The sequence below is a fragment of the Oncorhynchus masou genome, unplaced genomic scaffold (assembly GCF_036934945.1).
Source record: "Oncorhynchus masou masou isolate Uvic2021 unplaced genomic scaffold, UVic_Omas_1.1 unplaced_scaffold_596, whole genome shotgun sequence".
NCBI lineage: Eukaryota > Metazoa > Chordata > Actinopteri > Salmoniformes > Salmonidae > Oncorhynchus > Oncorhynchus masou.
This window is the reverse complement of record NW_027012384.1, coordinates 254,900-277,650: the sequence shown is the minus strand read 5'-3', so window position 1 is coordinate 277,650 and position 22,751 is coordinate 254,900. Positions and strand designations below refer to the sequence as shown.

Below are 22,751 nucleotides of genomic sequence, written 5' to 3'. Positions count from 1 at the left end.
AGAGGGGGGGGGGTCAGCAGAGTGGTATCCAGGGGGAGAGAGAACTGACCTGGGGGGTGGGAGGAGGAGAGAGGGGGGGTCAGCAGAGTGGTATCCAGGGGGAGAGAGGACTGACCTGGGGGGGTGGGAGGAGGAGAGGGGGGGGGGGGTCAGCAGAGTGGTATCCAGGGGGAGAGAGGACTGACCTGGGGGGGTGGGAGGAGGAGAGAGGGGGGGTCAGCAGAGTGGTATCCAGGGGGAGAGAGAACTGACCTGGGGGGTGGGAGGAGGAGAGAGGGGGGGGGTCAGCAGAGTGGTATCCAGGGGGAGAGAGAACTGACCTGGGGGGTGGGAGGAGGAGAGAGGGGGGGGGGTCAGCAGAGTGGTATCCAGGGGGAGAGAGAACTGACCTGGGGGGTGGAAGGAGGAGAGAGGGGGGGGGGTCAGCAGAGTGGTATCCAGGGGGAGAGAGAACTGACCTGGGGGGTGGGAGGAGGAGAGGGGGGGGTCAGCAGAGTGGTATCCAGGGGGAGAGAGGACTGACCTGGGGGGTGGGAGGAGGAGAGAGGGGGGGTCAGCAGAGTGGTATCCAGGGGGAGAGAGAACTGACCTGGGGGGTGGGAGGAGGAGAGAGGGGGGGTCAGCAGAGTGGTATCCAGGGGGAGAGAGAACTGACCTGGGGGTGGGAGGAGGAGAGGGGGGGGTCAGCAGAGTGGTATCCAGGGGGAGAGAGAACTGACCTGGGGGGTGGGAGGAGGAGGGGGGGGGGGTCAGCAGAGTGGTATCCAGGGGGAGAGAGAACTGACCTGGGGGGTGGGAGGAGGAGAGAGGGGGGGTCAGCAGAGTGGTATCCAGGGGGAGAGAGAACTGACTTGGGGGGTGGGGAGGAGGAGGGGGGGTCAGCAGAGTGGTATCCAGGGGGAGAGAGAACTGACCTGGGGGGTGGGAGGAGGAGAGGGGGGGGGTCAGCAGAGTGGTATCCAGGGGGAGAGAGGACTGACCTGGGGGGTGGGAGGAGGAGAGAGGGGGGGGTCAGCAGAGTGGTATCCAGGGGGAGAGAGAACTGACCTGGGGGGTGGGAGGAGGAGAGGGGGGGGGTCAGCAGAGTGGTATCCAGGGGGAGAGAGAACTGACCTGGGGGGGTGGGAGGAGGAGAGGGGGGGTCAGCAGAGTGGTATCCAGGGGGAGAGAACTGACTTGGGGGTGGGAGGAGGAGGAGAGGGGGGGGGGGGGTCAGCAGAGTGGTATCCAGGGGGAGAGAGAACTGACTTGGGGGGTGGGAGGAGGAGGAGAGGGGGGTCAGCAGAGTGGTATCCAGGGGGAGAGAGAACTGACTTGGGGGGTGGGAGGAGGAGGAGAGGGGGGGGGGTCAGCAGAGTGGTATCCAGGGGGAGAGAGAACTGACTTGGGGGGTGGGAGGAGGAGGAGGGGGGGGGGTCAGCAGAGTGGTATCCAGGGGGAGAGAGAACTGACTTGGGGGGTGGGAGGAGGAGGAGAGGGGGGGGTCAGCAGAGTGGTATCCAGGGGGAGAGAGAACTGACCTGGGGGTGGGAGGAGGAGAGAGGGGGGGTCAGCAGAGTGGTATCCAGGGGGAGAGAGAACTGACCTGGGGGGTGGGAGGAGGAGAGAGGGGGGGTCAGCAGAGTGGTATCCAGGGGGAGAGAGAACTGACCTGGAGGGGTGGGAGGAGGAGAGAGGGGGGGGGGTCAGCAGAGTGGTATCCAGGGGGAGAGAGAACTGACCTGGGGGTGGGAGGAGGAGAGAGGGGGGGGGTCAGCAGAGTGGTATCCAGGGGGAGAGAGAACTGACCTGGGGGGTGGGAGGAGGAGAGAGGGGGGGGGTCAGCAGAGTGGTATCCAGGGGGAGAGAACTGACCTGGGGGTGGGAGGAGGAGAGAGGGGGGTCAGCAGAGTGGTATCCAGGGGGAGAGAGAACTGACCTGGGGGGTGGGAGGAGGAGAGAGGGGGGGTCAGCAGAGTGGTATCCAGGGGGAGAGAGAACTGACCTGGGGGGTGGGAGGAGGAGAGAGGGGGGGGGTCAGCAGAGTGGTATCCAGGGGGAGAGAGAACTGACCTGGGGGGTGGGAGGAGGAGAGAGGGGGGGTCAGCAGAGTGGTATCCAGGGGGAGAGAGAACTGACCTGGGGGGTGGGAGGAGGAGAGGGGGGGGTCAGCAGAGTGGTATCCAGGGGGAGAGAGAACTGACCTGGGGGGTGGGAGGAGGAGAGAGGGGGGGGGGGGTCAGCAGAGTGGTATCCAGGGGGAGAGAGAACTGACCTGGGGGGTGGGAGGAGGAGAGAGGGGGGGGTCAGCAGAGTGGTATCCAGGGGGAGAGAGAACTGACCTGGGGGTGGGAGGAGGAGAGAGGGGGGGTCAGCAGAGTGGTAGCTATCCTCTTAGGAGGGGTGGAGCTTTACTTTTCTGAAGGCAGTGTATGTGTGTGTTGTGTACCTGTGTCAGGTGTGTTGTGTACCTGTGTCAGGTGTGTTGTGTACCTGTGTCAGGTGTGTTGTGTACCTGTGTCAGGTGTGTTGTGTACCTGTGTCAGGTGTGTTGTGTACCTGTGTGGTATCCGTTGTCTGAGGTAAAGATGATGTAAGTGTTGTCCAGTTCCCCTCTGACCTCTAACCTCTTCACCACCTTCTCCACCAGGTCATCCACTGACAGCAGAGTACGCCACCTAGTGGGGGGGAGGGGGAAAACATTACTCAAAGGATAGGGGGGATACATTATCACTCATAAAGGATACATTATAACTCATAAAGGATACATTATAACTCATAAAGGATACATTATAACTCAAAGGATAGGGGGGATACATTATCACTCATAAAGGATACATTATAACTCATAAAGGATACATTAGAACTCATAAAGGATACATTATAACTCATAAAGGATACATTAGAACTCATAAAGGATACATTAGAACTCATAAAGGATACATTATAACTCATAAAGGATAGGGGGGATACATTATCACTCAAAGGATACATTATCACTCGTAAAGGATACATTATCACTCATAGAGGATACACTATCACTCATAAAGGATACACTATCACTCATAAAGGATACACTATAACTCATAAAGGATACATTATAACTCATAAAGGATACATTATAACTCATAAAGGATACATTATAACTCATAAAGGATACATTATAACTCATAAAGGATACATTATAACTCATAAAGGATAGGGGGGATACATTATAACTCATAAAGGATACATTATAACTCATAAAGGATACATTATAACTCATAAAGGATACATTATAACTCATAAAGGATACATTATAACTCAAAGGATACATTATAACTCAAAGGATACATTATAACTCAAAGGATACATTATAACTCATAAAGGATACATTATAACTCATAAAGGATACATTATAACTCAAAGGATAGGGGGGATACATTATAACTCATAAAGGATACATTATAACTCATAAAGGATACATTATAACTCATAAAGGATACATTATAACTCATAAAGGATACATTATAACTCAACATTCCGCGTCGCTCCACAGGTAGTATCACATTTTCATTTCACTTCATTACAGTACAACGGTTTGATTTGTTTGATCGTAGCTAGCCAGCTACATAGCCGTCTTTGTATCTAAGACAATTGTGTAGTCTAGAGCGATTTTCTAGGTTAGCTGGCCAGCTATTGTCGTTCTGTTAACGTAGCTAGCCAGCTAGCCCCCGAATAGCAGCACTGTAGAAACTATTACAGTACAACGGTTTGATTTGTTTGATCGTAGCTAGCTAGCTACATAGCCGTCTTTGTATCTAAGACAATTGTGTAGCCTAGAGCGATTTTCTAGGTTAGCTAGCCAGCTATTGTCGTTCTTTTAAGGTAACGTAACGCAATCAACCTGCTAGCTAGCCAGCTAGCCCCGAATAGCAGCACTGTAGAAACTATTACACTCGACGGAACGACTTGATTAGTGTAGTGTCAACATCGCAGCCACTACCAGCTAGCCTACTCCAGCAGTACTGTATCATTTTAGTCAATAAGATTCTTGCTACGTAAGCTTAACTTTCTGAACATTCGTGACGAGTAGTCCACTTGTCATTCCAATCTCCTTTGCATTAGCGTAGCCTCTTCTGTAGCCTGTCAACTATGTGTCTATCTATCCCTGTTCTCTCCTCTCTGCACAGACCATACAAACGCTCCACACCGCGCGGCCACCCTAATCTGGTGGTCCCAGCGCGCACGACCCACGTGGAGTTCCAGGTCTCCGGTAGCCTCTGGAACTGCCGATCTGCGGCCAACAAGGCAGAGTTCATCTCAGCCTATGCCTCCCTCCAGTCCCTCGACTTCTTGGCACTGACGGAAACATGGATCACCACAGATAACACTGCTACTCCTACTGCTCTCTCTTCGTCCGCCCACGTGTTCTCGCACACCCCGAGAGCTTCTGGTCAGCGGGGTGGTGGCACCGGGATCCTCATCTCTCCCAAGTGGTCATTCTCTCTCTCTCCCCTTACCCATCTGTCTATCGCCTCCTTTGAATTCCATGCTGTCACAGTTACCAGCCCTTTCAAGCTTAACATCCTTATCATTTATCGCCCTCCAGGTTCCCTCGGAGAGTTCATCAATGAGCTTGATGCCTTGATAAGCTCCTTTCCTGAGGACGGCTCACCTCTCACAGTCCTGGGCGACTTTAACCTCCCCACGTCTACCTTTGACTCATTCCTCTCTGCCTCCTTCTTTCCACTCCTCTCCTCTTTTGACCTCACCCTCTCACCTTCCCCCTACTCACAAGGCAGGCAATACGCTCGACCTCATCTTTACTAGATGCTGTTCTTCCACTAACCTCATTGCAACTCCCCTCCAAGTCTCCGACCACTACCTTGTATCCTTTTCCCTCTCGCTCTCATCCAACACTTCCCACACTGCCCCTACTCGGATGGTATCGCGCCGTCCCAACCTTCGCTCTCTCTCCCCCGCTACTCTCTCCTCTTCCATCCTATCATCTCTTCCCTCTGCTCATACCTTCTCCAACCTATCTCCTGATTCTGCCTCCTCAACCCTCCTCTCTTCCCTTTCTGCATCCTTTGACTCTCTATGTCCCCTATCCTCCAGGCCGGCTCGGCCCTCCCCTCCCGCTCCGTGGCTCGATGACTCATTGCGAGCTCACAGAACAGAGCTAAGAGGCAGCCGAGCGGAAATGGAGGAAAACTCGCCTCCCTGCGGACCTGGCATCCTTTCACTCCCTCCTCTCTACATTTTCCTCCTCTGTCTCTGCTGCTAAAGCCACTTTCTACCACTCTAAATTCCAAGCATCTGCCTCTAACCCTAGGAAGCTCTTTGCCACCTTCTCCTCCCTCCTGAATCCTCCCCCCCCTCCTCCCTCTCTGCAGATGACTTCGTCAACCATTTTGAAAAGAAGGTCGACGACATCCGATCCTCGTTTGCTAAGTCAAACGACACCGCTGGTTCTGCTCACACTGCCCTACCCTGTGCTCTGACCTCTTTCTCCCCTCTCTCTCCAGATGAAATCTCGCTTCTTGTGACGGCCGGCCGCCCAACAACCTGCCCGCTTGACCCTATCCCCTCCTCTCTTCTCCAGACCATTTCCGGAGACTTCTCCCTTACCTCACCTCGCTCATCAACTCATCCCTGACCGCTGGCTACGTCCCTTCCGTCTTCAAGAGAGCGAGAGTTGCACCCTTCTGAAAAAACCTACACTCGATCCCTCCGATGTCAACAACTACAGACCAGTATCCCTTCTTTCTTTTCTCTCCAAAACTCTTGAACGTGCCGTCCTTGGCCAGCTCTCCCGCTATCTCTCTCAGAATGACCTTCTTGATCCAAATCAGTCAGGTTTCAAGACTAGTCATTCAACTGAGACTGCTCTTCTCTGTATCACGGAGGCGCTCCGCACTGCTAAAGCTAACTCTCTCTCCTCTGCTCTCATCCTTCTAGACCTATCGGCTGCCTTCGATACTGTGAACCATCAGATCCTCCTCTCCACCCTCTCCGAGTTGGGCATCTCCGGCGCGGCCCACGCTTGGATTGCGTCCTACCTGACAGGTCGCTCCTACCAGGTGGCGTGGCGAGAATCTGTCTCCTCGCCACGCGCTCTCACCACTGGTGTCCCCCAGGGCTCTGTTCTAGGCCCTCTCCTATTCTCGCTATACACCAAGTCACTTGGCTCTGTCATAACCTCACATGGTCTCTCCTATCATTGCTATGCAGACGACACACAACTAATCTTCTCCTTTCCCCCTTCTGATGACCAGGTGGCGAATCGCATCTCTGCATGTCTGGCAGACATATCAGTGTGGATGACGGATCACCACCTCAAGCTGAACCTCGGCAAGACGGAGCTGCTCTTCCTCCCGGGGAAGGACTGCCCGTTCCATGATCTCGCCATCACGGTTGACAACTCCATTGTGTCCTCCTCCCAGAGCGCCAAGAACCTTGGCGTGATCCTGGACAACACCCTGTCGTTCTCAACCAACATCATGGCGGTGGCCCGTTCCTGTAGGTTCATGCTCTACAACATCCGCAGAGTACGACCCTGCCTCACACAGGAAGCGGCGCAGGTCCTAATCCAGGCACTTGTCATCTCCCGTCTGGATTACTGCAACTCGCTGTTGGCTGGGCTCCCTGCCTGTGCCATTAAACCCCTACAACTCATCCAGAACGCCGCAGCCCGTCTGGTGTTCAACCTTCCCAAGTTCTCTCACGTCACCCCGCTCCTCCGCTCTCTCCACTGGCTTCCAGTTGAAGCTCGCATCCGCTACAAGACCATGGTGCTTGCCTACGGAGCTGTGAGGGGAACGGCACCGCAGTACCTCCAGGCTCTGATCAGGCCCTACACCCAAGCAAGGGCACTGCGTTCATCCACCTCTGGCCTGCTCGCCTCCCTACCACTGAGGAAGTACAGTTCCCGCTCAGCCCAGTCAAAACTGTTCGCTGCTCTGGCCCCCAATGGTGGAACAAACTCCCTCACGACGCCAGGACAGCGGAGTCAATCACCACCTTCCGGAGACACCTGAAACCCCACCTCTTCAAGGAATACCTAGGATAGGATAAGTAATCCTTCTCACCCCCCCCTTAATAATTTAGATGCACTATTGTAAAGTGGCTGTTCCACTGGATGTCAGAAGGTGAATTCACCAATTTGTAAGTCGCTCTGGATAAGAGCGTCTGCTAAATGACTTAAATGTAATGTAAATGTAATAAAGGATACATTATAACTCAAAGGATAGGGGGGATACATTATAACTCATAAAGGATACATTATAACTCATAAAGGATACATTATCACTCATAAAGGATATATAACTCATAAAGGATAGGGGGGATACATTATAACTCATAAAGGATACATTATCACTCATAAAGGATACATTATAACTCATAAAGGATAGGGGGGATACATTATAACTCATAAAGGATACATTATCACTCATAAAGGATACATTATAACTCATAAAGGATAGGGGGGATACATTATAACTCATAAAGGATACATTATAACTCATATAGGATACATTATAACTCCTAAAGGATACATTATAACTCATAAAGGATACATTATAACTCCTAAAGGATACATTATAACTCATAAAGGATACATTATAACTCATAAAGGATACATTATCACTCATAAAGGATACATTATAACTCATATAGGATACATTATAACTCATAAAGGATACATTATAACTCATAAAGGATACATTATAACTCATATAGGATACATTATAACTCATATAGGATACATTATAACTCCTAAAGGATACATTATAACTCCTAAAGGATACATTATAACTCATAAAGGATAGGGGGACACATTATAACTCATAAAGGATACATTATCACTCATAAAGGATACATTATCACTCATAAAGGATACATTATCACTCATAAAGGATACATTATCACTCATAAAGGATACATTATAACTCAAAGGATACATTATAACTCAAAGGATACATTATAACTCAAAGGATACATTATAACTCATAAAGGATACATTATAACTCATAAAGGACACATTATAACTCAAAGGATAGGGGGGATACATTATAACTCGTAAAGGATACATTATAACTCATAAAGGATAGGGGGGATACATTATCACTCATAAAGGATACATTATAACTCATAAAGGATACATTATCACTCATAAAGGATACATTATAACTCATAAAGGATACATTATAACTCATATAGGATACATTATAACTCCTAAAGGATACATTATAACTCCTAAAGGATACATTATAACTCCTAAAGGATACATTATAACTCATAAAGGATACATTATAACTCAAAGGATACATTATCACTCATAAAGGATACATTATAACTCATATAGGATACATTATAACTCATAAAGGATACATTATAACTCATATAGGATACATTATAACTCATATAGGATACATTATAACTCCTAAAGGATACATTATAACTCCTAAAGGATACATTATAACTCCTAAAGGATACATTATAACTCATAAAGGATAGGGGGACACATTATAACTCATAAAGGATACATTATCACTCATAAAGGATACATTATCACTCATAAAGGATACATTATAACTCAAAGGATACATTATAACTCAAAGGATACATACTAACTCAAAGGATACATACTAACTCAAAGGATACATTATAACTCAAAGGATACATTATAACTCATAAAGGATACATTATAACTCATAAAGGACACATTATAACTCAAAGGATAGGGGGGATACATTATAACTCGTAAAGGATACATTATAACTCATAAAGGATAGGGGGGATACATTATCACTCATAAAGGATACATTATAACTCATAAAGGATAGGGGGGATACATTATCACTCATAAAGGATACATTATAACTCATAAAGGATACATTATCACTCATAAAGGATACATTATCACTCATAAAGGATACACTATAACTCATAGGATACATTATAACTCATAAAGGATACATTATAACTCATAAAGGATAGGGGGATACATTATAACTCATAAAGGATACATTATAACTCATATAGGATACATTATAACTCATATAGGATACATTATCACTCAAAGGATACATTTTCACTCATAAAGGATAGGGGGATACATTATAACTCATAAAGGATACATTATAACTCATATAGGATACATTATAACTCATATAGGATACATTATAACTCATAAAGGATAGGGGGACACATAACTCATAAAGGATACATTATAACTCATAAAGGATAGGGGGGATACATTATAACTCATAAAGGATACATTATAACTCAAAGGATACATTATAACTCAAAGGATACATTATTAATCATAAAGGATGGGGGGATACATTATAACTCATAAAGGACACATTATAACTCAAAGGATACATTATAATTCAAAGGATACATTATAACTCATAAAGGATACATTATAACTCATAAAGGACACATTATAACTCATAAAGGATACATTATAACTCATAAAGGATACAAAATCACTCATAAAGGATACATTATAACTCATAAAGGATACATTATAACTCATAAAGGATACATTATAACTCATAAAGGATACATTATAACTCATAAAGGATAGGGGGGATACATTATAACTCATAAAGGATACATTATAACTCATAAAGGATAGGGGGGGGATACATTATAACTCATAAAGGATAGGGGGGATACATTATAACTCATAAAGGATACATTACAACTCATAAAGGATAGGGGGGGGGATACATTATAACTCATAAAGGATACATTATAACTCATAAAGGATAGAGGGGGGATACATTATAACTCATAAAGGATAGAGGGGGATACATTATAACTCATAAAGGATACATTATAACTCATAAAGGATAGAGGGGGGGATACATTATAACTCATAAAGGATACATTACAACTCATAAAGGATAGGGGGGGGGATACATTATAACTCATAAAGGATAGAGGGGGGATACATTATAACTCATAAAGGATAGAGGGGGATACATTATAACTCATAAAGGATACATTATAACTCATAAAGGATAGGGGGGATACATTATAACTCATAAAGGATACATTACAACTCATAAAGGATAGGGGGGGGGGGGATACATTATAACTCATAAAGGATAGAGGGGGGATACATTATAACTCATAAAGGATAGAGGGGGGGGATACATTATAACTCATAAAGGATAGGGGGGATACATTATAACTCATAAAGTATACATTACAACTCATAAAGGATACATTATAACTCATAAAGGATAGAGGGGGGATACATTATAACTCATAAAGGATACATTATAACTCATAAAGGATACATTATAACTCATAAAGGATAGAGGGGGATACATTATAACTCATAAAGGATACATTACAACTCATAAAGGATAGGGGGGATACATTATAACTCATAAAGGATAGAGGGGGATACATTATAACTCATAAAGGATAGAGGGGGATACATTATAACTCATAAAGGATAGAGGGGGGATACATTATAACTCATAAAGGATAGAGGGGGGATACATTATAACTCAAAGGATAGAGGGGGGATACATTATAACTCATAAAGGATAGAGGGGGATACATTATAACTCATAAAGGATAGAGGGGGGATACATTATAACTCATAAAGGATAGAGGGGGGGGATACATTATAACTCATAAAGGATAGAGGGGGGATACATTATAACTCATAAAGGATAGAGGGGGATACATTATAACTCATAAAGGATAGAGGGGGGGATACATTATAACTCATAAAGGATAGAGGGGGGGATACATTATAACTCATAAAGGATAGAGGGGGGGGATACATTATAACTCATAAAGGATAGAGGGGGGGATACATTATAACTCATAAAGGATACATTATAACTCATAAAGGATATATTATAACTCATAAAGGATACATTGTAACTCATAAAGGATAGGGGGGATACATTATAACTCATATAGGATACATTATAACTCATAAAGGATATATTATAACTCATAAAGGATACATTGTAACTCATAAAGGATAGGGGGGATACATTATAACTCATAAAGGATACATTATAACTCATAAAGGATACATTATAACTCATAAAGGATACATTATAACTCATAAAGGATACATTATAACTCATAAAGGATACATTATAACTCATAAAGGATACATTATAACTCATATAGGATACATTATAACTCATATAGGATACATTATAACTCATATAGGATACATTGTAACTCATAAAGGATACATTGTAACTCATAAAGGATACATTATAACTCATAAAGGATACATTATAACTCATAAAGGATACATTATAACTCATAAAGGATACATTATAACTCATATAGGATACATTATAACTCATATAGGATACATTGTAACTCATAAAGGATACATTGTAACTCATAAAGGATACATTATAACTCATAAAGGATACATTATAACTCATAAAGGATACATTATAACTCATAAAGGATACATTATAACTCATATAGGATACATTGTAACTCATAAAGGATACATTATAACTCATAAAGGATAGGGGGGATACATTATAACTCATAAAGGATACATTATAACTCATATAGGATACATTATAACTCATAAAGGATATATTATCACTCAAAGGATACATTGTAACTCATAAAGGATACATTATAACTCATAAAGGATCGGGGGGGATACATTATAACTCATAAAGGATACATTATAACTCATAAAGGATACATTATCACTCATAAAGGATAGGGGGATACATAACTCATAAAGGATAGGGGGATACATTATCACTCATAAAGGATACATTATAACTCATAAAGGATACATTATAACTCATAAAGGATAGGGGGGGATACATTATAACTCATAAAGGATAGAGGGGGGGATACATTATAACTCATAAAGGATAGAGGGGGGATACATTATAACTCATAAAGGATACATTATAACTCATAAAGGATAGGGGGATACATTATAACTCATAAAGGATACATTACAACTCATAAAGGATAGGGGGGATACATTATAACTCATAAAGGATAGGGGGATACATTATAACTCATAAAGTATACATTACAACTCATAAAGGATAGGGGGGATACATTATAACTCATAAAGGATAGAGGGGGGATACATTATAACTCATAAAGGATACATTATAACTCATAAAGGATACATTATAACTCATAAAGGATAGAGGGGGATACATTATAACTCATAAAGGATACATTACAACTCATAAAGGATAGGGGGGATACATTATAACTCATAAAGGATAGAGGGGGATACATTATAACTCATAAAGGATAGAGGGGGGATACATTATAACTCATAAAGGATAGAGGGGGATACATTATAACTCAAAGGATAGAGGGGGGATACATTATAACTCATAAAGGATAGAGGGGGATACATTATAACTCATAAAGGATAGAGGGGGGGATACATTATAACTCATAAAGGATAGAGGGGGGATACATTATAACTCATAAAGGATAGAGGGGGGATACATTATAACTCATAAAGGATAGAGGGGGATACATTATAACTCATAAAGGATAGAGGGGGATACATTATAACTCATAAAGGATAGAGGGGGGATACATTATAACTCATAAAGGATAGAGGGGGGATACATTATAACTCATAAAGGATAGGGGGATACATTATAACTCATAAAGTATACATTACAACTCATAAAGGATAGGGGGGATACATTATAACTCATAAAGGATAGAGGGGGGATACATTATAACTCATAAAGGATACATTATAACTCATAAAGGATACATTATAACTCATAAAGGATAGAGGGGGATACATTATAACTCATAAAGGATACATTACAACTCATAAAGGATAGGGGGGATACATTATAACTCATAAAGGATAGAGGGGGATACATTATAACTCATAAAGGATAGAGGGGGGATACATTATAACTCATAAAGGATAGAGGGGGGATACATTATAACTCAAAGGATAGAGGGGGGGATACATTATAACTCATAAAGGATAGAGGGGGATACATTATAACTCATAAAGGATAGAGGGGGGATACATTATAACTCATAAAGGATAGAGGGGGATACATTATAACTCATAAAGGATAGAGGGGGATACATTATAACTCATAAAGGATAGAGGGGGGATACATTATAACTCATAAAGGATAGAGGGGGGATACATTATAACTCATAAAGGATAGAGGGGGATACATTATAACTCATAAAGGATAGAGGGGGATACATTATAACTCATAAAGGATAGAGGGGGGATACATTATAACTCATAAAGGATAGAGGGGGGATACATTATAACTCATAAAGGATAGAGGGGGATACATTATAACTCATAAAGGATAGAGGGGGGATACATTATAACTCATAAAGGATAGAGGGGGGGGATACATTATAACTCATAAAGGATAGAGGGGGGGATACATTATAACTCATAAAGGATACATTATAACTCATAAAAGATAGGGGGGATACATTATAACTCATATAGGATACATTATAACTCATAAAGGATATATTATAACTCATAAAGGATACATTGTAACTCATAAAGGATAGGGGGGATACATTATAACTCATAAAGGATACATTATAACTCATAAAGGATACATTATAACTCATAAAGGATACATTATAACTCATAAAGGATACATTATAACTCATATAGGATACATTATAACTCATATAGGATACATTGTAACTCATAAAGGATACATTGTAACTCATAAAGGATACATTATAACTCATAAAGGATACATTATAACTCATAAAGGATACATTATAACTCATATAGGATACATTGTAACTCATAAAGGATACATTATAACTCATAAAGGATAGGGGGGATACATTATAACTCATAAAGGATACATTATAACTCATATAGGATACATTATAACTCATAAAGGATACATTATCACTCAAAGGATACATTGTAACTCATAAAGGATACATTATAACTCATAAAGGATCGGGGGGGATACATTATAACTCATAAAGGATACATTATAACTCATAAAGGATACATTATCACTCATAAAGGATAGGGGGATACATAACTCATAAAGGATAGGGGGATACATTATCACTCATAAAGGATACATTATAACTCATAAAGGATAGGGGGGGATACATTATAACTCATAAAGGATAGGGGGTGTTGTGAGAGAAGATGGGAGAGAGAAGAGGAGGTACTACTAACCGTTTCCTGTAGGCCTCGTCCAGTAACTCGATAGAGGAGTTGGTCATGGGAGTCTTCGCCTGTCTGATCAGCCAGTGCTTGTCCTGGAGAAGGTCATTATGGGAAAGACAGAGCACTTAATAAGTGGTAGGTCTCTGTAGTGTGTTGAGAGGTTAGACGTGGCCATCAGACAGTGGGAAAGGAGAGGGGATACCTAGTCTGAAAGCACTGAAATGTGTCTTCAGCATTTAACCCAACCCCTGAGGTGCGTGGGACTGCCTTAATCCACGTCAACGACATCAGCTCCCGAAAAGCATTATTGTTAGGGGTAACTGCCTTGCTCAAGAGAAGAACGTCTCGGGGGTTCGAACCAGAAAACTTTTGGTTACTGTCCCTATGCTAGGCTACACGTCACCCCTAAAACTGTAGTGAGAACGAAGAGACGTCCACCCCTAAAACGGTAGTGAGAACGTCCACCCCTAAAACGGTAGAGACGTCCACCCCTAAAACGGTAGTGAGAACGTCCACCCCTAAAACGGTAGAGACGTCCACCCCTAAAACGGTAGAGAGAACGAAGACGTCCACCCCTAAAACGGTAGTGAGAACGAAGAGACGTCCACCCCTAAAACGGTAGTGAGAACGAAGAGACGTCCACCCCTAAAACGGTAGTGAGAACGAAGAGACGTCCACCCCTAAAACGGTAGTGAGAACGAAGAGACGTCCACCCCTAAAACGGTAGTGAGAACGAAGAGACGTCCACCCCTAAAACGGTAGTGAGAACGAAGAGACGTCCACCCCTAAAGCGGTAGTGAGAACGAAGAGACGTCCACCCCTAAAACGGTAGTGAGAACGAAGAGACGTCCACCCCTAAAACGGTAGAGAGAACGAAGAGACGTCCACCCCTAAAACGGTAGAGAGAACGAAGAGACGTCCACCCCTAAAACGGTAGAGAGAACGAAGAGACGTCCACCCCTAAAACGGTAGAGAACGAAGAGACGTCCACCCCTAAAACGGTAGAGAGAACGAAGAGACGTCCACCCCTAAAACGGTAGAGAGAACGAAGAGACGTCCACCCCTAAAACGGTAGTGAGAACGAAGAGACGTCCACCCCTAAAACGGTAGTGAGAACGAAGAGACGTCCACCCCTAAAACGGTAGAGAGAACGAAGAGACGTCCACCCCTAAAACGGTAGAGAGAACGAAGAGACGTCCACCCCTAAAACGGTAGAGAGAACGTCCACCCCTAAAACGGTAGAGAGAACGAAGAGACGTCCACCCCTAAAACGGTAGAGAGAACGAAGAGACGTCCACCCCTAAAACGGTAGAGAGAACGAAGAGACGTCCACCCCTAAAACGGTAGAGAGAACGAAGAGACGTCCACCCCTAAAACGGTAGAGAGAACGAAGTGACGTCCACCCCTAAAACGGTAGAGAGAACGAAGAGACGTCCACCCCTAAAACGGTAGTGAGAACGAAGAGACGTCCACCCCTAAAACGGTAGAGAGAACGACGAGACGTCCACCCCTAAAACGGTAGTGAGAACGACGAGATTCAGGCATTGAAGACTTGCACGGTGTTGGGGTTGTGGTGGAGTTGGGGTGGTGGTGGTGGAGTGGTGGTATGGGTGGTTTGATATGGGTGCGGCGGTGGTGTGGGTGCTGTGGTGGTATTGGTACTGCGGTGGTATGGGTGGTTTGATATGGGTGCTGTGGTATGGTTGCTGTGGTGGTATATGTGCTGCGGTGGTATGGGTGGTTTGATATGGGTGCTGCGGGGGTATGGGTGCTGTGGTAGTATATGTGCTGTGGTGGCATGTTTGGAGCCTACCTTCCCATGGACGTTGAAGTTAGGGTCTCGAGGGGCCTTGAGGTCCTTGAAGCGGTCCTGGTACTGCGGGGCGGGGTCCAGGGGGCGTGGGGGGGGGGCGAAACCATCATGAAAAACGGACGGTAGTTAGACTTATACTGGAGGAAGTCTAGAGACATGTTGGCCTGGAGAGGACAGAGAGAGGTAGTTAGACTTATACTGGAGGAAGTCTAGAGACATGTTGGCCTGGAGAGGACAGACAGAGGTAGTTAGACTTATACTGGAGGAAGTCTAGAGACATGTTGGCCTGGAGAGGACAGAGAGAGGTAGTTAGACTTATACTGGAGGAAGTCTAGAGACATGTTGGTCTGGAGAGGACAGAGAGAGGTAGTTAGACTTATACTGGAGGAAGTCTAGAGACATGTTGGCCTGGAGAGGACAGAGAGAGTAGTTAGACTTATACTGGAGGAAGTCTAGAGACATGTTGGTCTGGAGAGGACAGAGAGAGGTAGTTAGACTTATACTGGAGGAAGTCTAGAGACATGTTGGCCTGGAGAGGACAGAGAGAGGTAGTTAGACTTATACTGGAGGAAGTCTAGAGACATGTTGGCCTGGAGAGGACAGAGAGGTAGTTAGACTTATACTGGAGGAAGTCTAGAGACATGTTGGCCTGGAGAGGACAGAGAGAGGTAGTTAGACTTATACTGGAGGAAGTCTAGAGACATGTTGGCCTGGAGAGGACAGAGAGAGGTAGTTAGACTTATACTGGAGGAAGTCTAGAGACATGTTGGCCTGGAGAGGACAGAGAGAGGTAGTTAGACTGGTGTTGATCCCAGACTGAGGCTGTAGTGATCAGACCAGGAGTTAGTGGACAGAGATAGAGGTGGTTAGACAGGTTATTCTCTGTGTCCTTCAGTAGGACTACTAGCAGATCTTCTTACCAGTACGTCTGTCAGGTAGTCTTCACTGTAGTTCCCTCCATGCTTCTTAGGCTTCCCATTCACAGACAGTGTGTAGTTGTAGTACCGAGAGTTCCTCTCCTGAATAGAACACAGACAGTGTAGTACCTAGAGTTCCTCTCCTGAATAGAACACAGACAGTGTAGTACCTAGAGTTCCTCTCCTGAATAGAACACAGACAGTGTAGTACCTAGAGTTCCTCTCCTGAATAGAACACAGACAGTGTAGTACCTAGAGTTCCTCTCCTGAATAGAACACAGACAGTGTAGTACCTAGAGTTCCTCTCCTGAATAGAACACAGACAGTGTAGTACCTAGAGTTCCTCTCCTGAATAGAACACAGACAGTGTAGTACCGAGAGTTCCTCTCCTGAATAGATCACAGACAGTGTAGTACCTAGAGTTCCTCTCCTGAATAGAACACAGACAGTGTAGTACCGAGAGTTCCTCTCCTGAATAGAACACAGACAGTGTAGTACCGAGAGTTCCTCTCCTGAATAGAACACAGACAGTGTAGTACCTAGAGTTCCTCTCCTGAATAGAACACAGACAGTGTAGTACCTAGAGTTCCTCTCCTGAATAGAACACAGACAGTGTAGTACCTAGAGTTCCTCTCCTGAATAGAACACAGACAGTGTAGTACCTAGAGTTCCTCTCCTGAATAGAACCTAGAGTTCCTCTCCTGAATAGACCCTAGAGTTCCTCTCCTGAATAGAACACAGACAGTGTAGTACCTAGAGTTCCTCTCCTGAATAGAACACAGACAGTGTAGTACCTAGAGTTCCTCTCCTGAATAGAACACAGACAGTGTAGTACCTAGAGTTCCTCTCCTGAATAGAACCTAGAGTTCCTCTCCTGAATAGAACACAGACAGTGTAGTACCAAGAGTTCCTCTCCTGAATAGAACCTAGAGTTCCTCTCCTGAATAGAACACAGACAGTGTAGTACCAAGAGTTCCTCTCCTGAATAGAACACAGACAGTGTAGTACCTAGAGTTCCTCTCCTGAATAGAACACAGACAGTGTAGTACCTAGAGTTCCTCTCCTGAATAGAACACAGACAGTGTAGTACCTAGAGTTCCTCTCCTGAATAGAACCTAGAGTTCCTCTCCTGAATAGAACACAGACAGTGTAGTACCAAGAGTTCCTCTCCTGAATAGAACCTAGAGTTCCTCTCCTGAATAGAACACAGACAGTGTAGTACCAAGAGTTCCTCTCCTGAATAGAACACAGACAGTGTAGTACCTAGAGTTCCTCTCCTGAATAGAACACAGACAGTGTAGAACCTAGAGTTCCTCTCCTGAATAGAACACAGACAGTGTAGTACCAAGAGTTCCTCTCCTGAATAGAACACAGACAGTGTAGTACCAAGAGTTCCTCTCCTGAATAGAACACAGACAGTGTAGTACCTAGAGTTCCTCTCCTGAATAGAACACAGACAGTGTAGAACCTAGAGTTCCTCTCCTGAATAGAACACAGACAGTGTGTAGTTGTAGTACCAAGAGTTCCTCTCCTGAATAGAACACAGACAGTGTAGTACCAAGAGTTCCTCTCCTGAATAGAACACAGACAGTGTAGTACCTAGAGTTCCTCTCCTGAATAGAACACAGACAGTGTAGTACCTAGAGTTCCTCTCCTGAATAGAACACAGACAGTGTAGTACCTAGAGTTCCTCTCCTGAATAGAACACAGACAGTGTAGTACCTAGAGTTCCTCTCCTGAATAGAACACAGACAGTGTAGTACCTAGAGTTCCTCTCCTGAATAGAACACAGACAGTGTAGTACCTAGAGTTCCTCTCCTGAATAGAACACAGACAGTGTGTAGTTGTAGTACCGAGAGTTCCTCTCCTGAATAGAACACAGACAGTGTAGTACCAAGAGTTCCTCTCCTGAATAGAACACAGACAGTGTAGTACCTAGAGTTCCTCTCCTGAATAGAACACAGACAGTGTAGTACCTAGAGTTCCTCTCCTGAATAGAACACAGACAGTGTAGTACCGAGAGTTCCTCTCCTGAATAGAACACAGACAGTGTAGTACCTAGAGTTCCTCTCCTGAATAGAACACAGACAGTGTGTAGTTGTAGTACCGAGAGTTCCTCTCCTGAATAGAACACAGACAGTGTAGTACCTAGAGTTCCTCTCCTGAATAGAACACAGACAGTGTGTAGTTGTAGTACCGAGAGTTCCTCTCCTGAATAGAACACAGACAGTGTAGTACCAAGAGTTCCTCTCCTGAATAGAACACAGACAGTGTAGTACCTAGAGTTCCTCTCCTGAATAGAACACAGACAGTGTAGTACCTAGAGTTCCTCTCCTGAATAGAACACAGACAGTGTAGTACCTAGAGTTCCTCTCCTGAATAGAACACAGACAGTGTAGTACCTAGAGTTCCTCTCCTGAATAGAACACAGACAGTGTGTAGTTGTAGTACCTAGAGTTCCTCTCCTGAATAGAACACAGTGTAGTACCTAGAGTTCCTCTCCTGAATAGAACACAGTGTAGTACCTAGAGTTCCTCTCCTGAATAGAACACAGACAGTGTGTAGTTGTAGTACCTAGAGTTCCTCTCCTGAATAGAACACAGACAGTGTAGTACCTAGAGTTCCTCTCCTGAATAGAACACAGACAGTGTAGTACCTAGAGTTCCTCTCCTGAATAGAACACAGACAGTGTAGTACCAAGAGTTCCTCTCCTGAATAGAACCTAGAGTTCCTCTCCTGAATAGAACACAGACAGTGTAGTACCTAGAGTTCCTCTCCTGAATAGAACACAGACAGTGTAGTACCTAGAGTTCCTCTCCTGAATAGAACACAGACAGTGTAGAACCTAGAGTTCCTCTCCTGAATAGAACACAGACAGTGTAGTACCGAGAGTTCCTCTCCTGAATAGAACACAGACAGTGTGTAGTTGTAGTACCGAGAGTTCCTCTCCTGAATAGAACACAGACAGTGTAGTACCTAGAGTTCCTCTCCTGAATAGAACACAGACAGTGTAGTACCTAGAGTTCCTCTCCTGAATAGAACACAGACAGTGTAGTACCTAGAGTTCCTCTCCTGAATAGAACACAGACAGTGTAGTACCTAGAGTTCCTCTCCTGAATAGAACACAGACAGTGTGTAGTTGTAGTACCGAGAGTTCCTCTCCTGAATAGAACACAGACAGTGTAGTACCAAGAGTTCCTCTCCTGAATAGAACACAGACAGTGTAGTACCTAGAGTTCCTCTCCTGAATAGAACACAGACAGTGTAGTACCTAGAGTTCCTCTCCTGAATAGAACACAGACAGTGTAGTACCTAGAGTTCCTCTCCTGAATAGAACACAGACAGTGTAGTACCTAGAGTTCCTCTCCTGAATAGAACACAGACAGTGTGTAGTTGTAGTACCTAGAGTTCCTCTCCTGAATAGAACACAGTGTAGTACCTATAGTTCCTCTCCTGAATAGAACACAGACAGTGTGTAGTTGTAGTACCTAGAGTTCCTCTCCTGAATAGAACACAGACAGTGTAGTACCTAGAGTTCCTCTCCTGAATAGAACACAGACAGTGTAGTACCTAGAGTTCCTCTCCTGAATAGAACACAGACAGTGTAGTACCTAGAGTTCCTCTCCTGAATAGAACACAGACAGTGTAGTACCTAGAGTTCCTCTCCTGAATAGAACACAGACAGTGTAGTACCTAGAGTTCCTCTCCTGAATAGAACACAGACAGTGTAGTACCTAGAGTTCCTCTCCTGAATAGAACACAGACAGTGTAGTACCTAGAGTTCCTCTCCTGAATAGAACACAGACAGTGTAGTACCTAGAGTTCCTCTCCTGAATAGAACACAGACAGTGTAGTACCTAGAGTTCCTCTCCTGAATAGACCACAGACAGTGTAGTACCGAGAGTTCCTCTCCTGAATAGAACACAGACAGTGTGTAGTTGTAGTACCTAGAGTTTCTCTCCTTAATAGAACACAGACAGTGTAGTACCTAGAGTTCCTCTCCTGAATAGAACACAGACAGTGTAGTACCTAGAGTTCCTCTCCTGAATAGAACACAGACAGTGTAGTACCAAGAGTTCCTCTCCTGAATAGAACACAGACAGTGTAGTACCTAGAGTTCCTCTCCTGAATAGAACACAGACAGTGTAGTACCTAGAGTTCCTCTCCTGAATAGAACACAGACAGTGTAGTACCTAGAGTTCCTCTCCTGAATAGAACACAGACAGTGTAGTACCTAGAGTTCCTCTCCTGAATAGAACACAGACAGTGTAGTACCTAGAGTTCCTCTCCTGAATAGAACACAGACAGTGTAGTACCTAGAATTCCTCTCCTGAATAGAACACAGACAGTGTAGTACCTAGAGTTCCTCTCCTGAATAGAACACAGACAGTGTAGTACCGAGAGTTCCTCTCCTGAATAGAACACAGACAGTGTGTAGTTGTAGTACCTAGAGTTCCTCTCCTTAATAGAACACAGACAGTGTAGTACCTAGAGTTCCTCTCCTGAATAGAACACAGACAGTGTAGTACCTAGAGTTCCTCTCCTGAATAGAACACAGACAGTGTAGTACCAAGAGTTCCTCTCCTGAATAGAACACAGACAGTGTAGTACCTAGAGTTCCTCTCCTGAATAGAACACAGACAGTGTAGTACCTAGAGTTCCTCTCCTGAATAGAACACAGACAGTGTAGTACCTAGAGTTCCTCTCCTGAATAGAACACAGACAGTGTAGTACCGAGAGTTCCTCTCCTGAATAGAACACAGACAGTGTAGTACCGAGAGTTCCTCTCCTGAATAGAACACAGACAGTGTAGTACCTAGAGTTCCTCTCCTGAATAGAACACAGACAGTGTAGTACCTAGAGTTCCTCTCCTGAATAGAACACAGACAGTGTGTAGTTGTAGTACCGAGAGTTCCTCTCCTGAATAGAACACAGACAGTGTAGTACCTAGAGTTCCTCTCCTGAATAGAACACAGACAGTGTAGTACCTAGAGTTCCTCTCCTGAATAGAACACAGACAGTGTAGTACCTAGAGTTCCTCTCCTGAATAGAACACAGACAGTGTAGTACCTAGAGTTCCTCTCCTGAATAGAACACAGACAGTGTAGTACCTAGAGTTCCTCTCCTGAATAGAACACAGACAGTGTAGTACCGAGAGTTCCTCTCCTGAATAGAACACAGACAGTGTGTAGTTGTAGTACCTAGAGTTCCTCTCCTTAATAGAACACAGACAGTGTAGTACCTAGAGTTCCTCTCCTGAATAGAACACAGACAGTGTAGTACCTAGAGTTCCTCTCCTGAATAGAACACAGACAGTTGTAGTACCTAGAGTTCCTCTCCTGAATAGAACACAGACAGTGTAGTACCTAGAGTTCCTCTCCTGAATAGAACACAGACAGTGTAGTACCTAGAGTTCCTCTCCTGAATAGAACACAGACAGTGTAGTACCTAGAGTTCCTCTCCTGAATAGAACACAGACAGTGTAGTACCGAGAGTTCCTCTCCTGAATAGAACACAGACAGTGTGTAGTTGTAGTACCTAGAGTTCCTCTCCTTAATAGAACACAGACAGTGTAGTACCTAGAGTTCCTCTCCTGAATAGAACACAGACAGTGTAGTACCTAGAGTTCCTCTCCTGAATAGAACACAGACAGTTGTAGTACCTAGAGTTCCTCTCCTGAATAGAACACAGACAGTGTAGTACCTAGAGTTCCTCTCCTGAATAGAACACAGACAGTGTAGTACCTAGAGTTCCTCTCCTAAATAGTACCTAGAGTTCCTCTCCTGAATAGAACACAGACAGTGTAGTACCTAGAGTTCCTCTCCTGAATAGAACACAGACAGTTGTAGTA

At 44.2% G+C, this 22,751-nt stretch overlaps 1 pseudogene; it reads right to left on the bottom strand.

Moving 5' to 3' along the window:
* LOC135536334 (N-acetylglucosamine-6-sulfatase-like) overlaps positions 1-22,751 on the bottom strand; it is a 46,668-nt pseudogene that overhangs the window by 12,677 nt on the left and 11,240 nt on the right.